The sequence below is a fragment of the Eucalyptus grandis genome, chromosome 10, assembly GCF_016545825.1.
Source record: "Eucalyptus grandis isolate ANBG69807.140 chromosome 10, ASM1654582v1, whole genome shotgun sequence".
Classification (NCBI taxonomy): domain Eukaryota; kingdom Viridiplantae; phylum Streptophyta; class Magnoliopsida; order Myrtales; family Myrtaceae; genus Eucalyptus; species Eucalyptus grandis.
Window position 1 is genome coordinate 20605666 of NC_052621.1, and position 3401 is coordinate 20609066.

Sequence of the window (3401 nt, forward strand, 5' to 3'; positions counted from 1 at the left end):
TTGCTCACAAGGGAAAAAGGGTTTTCAATTAGGGTTTTGTTCATTTCTAATTTACTCAGCAGCAAGTGAGGCCATCGAAAAGAGGCAAGTTGCAAGGTGAAGGGGGAGCGATGAGCAGGGCGAGTGTTGCTCATCGCGAGGTTTTTTTTTTTTTTTTTTTCTTTTCTTTTCTTTTTTCAGTTTTACTTGGCAAATTGAAGAGGATAAAAAGAAAAAAAGAAAATAATAGAGTACAAAGTGGTACTCACCAGCCAAGTTATGTTCGGAAAGGTGAGTGAATAGAGGCAAGCCGCAAGCATTGCTCACGAGTAAAGAGAGTTTCTAATTAAGGTTTTGTTTCTTTATAATTTACTTGGCAGCGAGCAAGGCCAACGAAGAGAGGTGAGTTGCAAGGTAAGGGGTGAGCGGCGAGCAGGGCAATTGTTGCTCATGAGCAAAATTGTTCTTTTCAATTTTAATTGACAAGTTGAAGATGATAAAAAAGAAAGAAGAGAACAAAGTACTGAAAGAGGAGAATGAGTTGACACTATTAAGTTATAGTTTATACTTTAGAATAGGTAAAAAAATATTATATATAATATTAGATATATAATATATAGTATATTTAATATATATTATCAGGATTAGTCTAGGTCCTAAATTTTCAGGAACGATAATCAACCCACACAATGTATGATACATGGGTCCTAGGACTAAGGATCGACCCAATCCCTCAGGGAATCGAACTAAATTCGACAAGTTTAGGTAGGTTTAGGATCAGTCTAGAGTTGACCCTAAACCAATGCTTACCCCTATAAAGTGTTGGATAGTGTGTTAATATTGTATAGTGAGTGGTGTGAGCAGAGGTAATGTAGAGTGCAAAGAAAAGAGTCAAAGTTAAGAGTGTGTAGGCGTGTAGAGAGAAAAGTAAATAGTAGAATAGTGAATAGACTTTATAGAGATATCATATTGTATGAGTAATGTAATAGAATATAAAAGAGAATTTTATTTTAACCATGTTACACAATTCAAATGGTGTCCCAAATAACGAATAAATTTAGAGTCTTATATAACGTGTTGGATAGTGTGTTGGTTTTCTATAGTGAGTGATTTAAGCAGAGAGTGCCGTAGAGTGTGAAAAAATGAGTCAAAGTGAAGAGTGTATGGGCGTGTAGAGATGAAATGAAAGAGTATAAAAGTGAATAGAGTTTATAGACATATCATGTTATGTGAGTAATGTAATATAGTGTTTTTTTTGTCACAAAATGAATTTTATTATAGTCATATTGCGTAATTTAACAAGTGGTATCATAAATAGTGAGTGAATGTAAAATGTTATATATAGTGTTGGATAATGTGTTAATGTTGTGTAGTAAGTGGTGTGAGTAGAGAATAGCAAAAAGTGTGAAGAAAATAGTAAATTTGAAGAGTATGTAAGTATGTAAAGAAAAAATGATAGAGTATAGTAGTGAATATAGTTTATAGAAATATCATATTGTATAAGTAATGTAACATAATGTTTTTATAATAAAAGAAAGTTTTATTATAACCATGCCATGCAATTCAATAAGTAATATCCTAAATAGTGACTGAGTGTAGAGTGTTGGATAATATGTTGATATTATATAATGAGTGGTGTAAATAGAGAATGGCGTAAAGTATGAAGAAAAGAGTCATAATGGAGAGTATAAGGACGTATAAAGAGGAAATGAAAGAATAGAATAGTGAATAGAGTTTATAGATATATCATATTATATGAATAATATAATAAAATATTCTTATAATAAAAGAAAGTTAAATTATAATCTCGCTACGCAATTCAACAAATAGTATCCCAAATAGTGAGAGAGTGTAGAGTATTGATCCACATCATCTCCCATTGCTACCAAGTCTATTAGAACGTCCGATTCAGTCCAACTGCTTCCCTACCATGCCAGCTGGATGCATCTTAAGGCCAAGGCTATGACGTTGGGGCTCCACTCCTCAATTATAGGCTCTATTTTGTCATTTTCTTGCAATCCTATCATGTCCCTCCCTCCATTACTGGGGCATTTTTTTGCTACAATCTTGTCATCTCCTCTCCTCTCTTATTGCCTACATAGCAACAGGACATGTAGCATGTCTCAAGAGGTTCTTTCATTGATTTTTTTTCTTTTTTATTGTTCGCTATTTATTATCGACGTAGTGCTCTAGTTCTTTGTATTTTCAAGTTCAGCCTCTCCCATTGTTCTCCTCATTTTTTTTTATCATTCTCCTTGATTTCCATGACAATCGGTAAATGGGAGCTCAAAAACAATATTACTATTCTTCTTAATTTCTTTAATTTACTATACTGAATATTATATCTTCTTCACAATCCTCCCCTCAAAATTATCATCCTCCAGAAAAATAAAACGATGGCTCATTGATCCACGGCTCAGTCTTGGTCAGTTCTTCCATTCTCTATGTGTTTCATTTCTTATTCACTGCTCGTTATTTGTTGTTCGTACCATTGATAGACTTAGCTTCATAAGGCATCGTCACACTTTTGGACTACAAGCTTTCTTTGCATGGAGCATGACAAGCATAAATAAAGATTAAGAAGGAAGTGAAATAAAATCGGACAAAAATGAATCACATTACTTTTACCTCCATTAGGAGTGGTAGAATTGATAGAGGACTTGACTGCTATATTGGCGAGGGTTGCTACCTACGCCAATCATCTTCAATGATGGTGGGGCAATGGCGGGAGGTCCCTTACATTTGCCCTTGCCTTTGTTTCTTTCTTTTTTGTGTTATTTTAAAAAATACCATTTTTATTTTCTAATTTTATTTAGTTAAGATTTTATTTAAAAAATTAGGGTTTAGTAAACACTTTTCATCAATATATGAATAATTTGTCTTTGTATATAGAAGTGTAAAATCTTGAATTGGCCATCTTATGAGGGATGAATTCTTTCCATTTTGGTAAATTTTGTTTATATATAAACATCTAGAATCTAGATCCCTTTGAATTTCTCAATTTGCGGTTTCCAATACAATGAATCCTGATAAGAAGCTCAACTTAGAACACGAAAAACTATTTTTAAAATCGACTTAGAATCAATCCAAATGATTTTGTAAAATCATATCAATGAGTTTCATTCTCCCAAATTTGAAGGAACTGGTGAGTGCGACTAATGTAGGAGCTCTGACTAGAATTCTCCCTAATATGATTTGCTAGGAGCTTTAGTGCATTGGTGTTATGTAATGAGTGGCATGAACAGAGAGTGACATGAAGTGAGAAGAAAAGAATCAAAATGGAAAGTGTGTGTGCATACAAAGAGGGAATGAAAGAGTAGAGTAGTGAATAAAATTTATAGAGATATCTATTGCGTGAATAATGTAATAGAGTATTCTTATAATAAAAGAAATTTTTATTATAGCCACGCTGCGCAATTCAA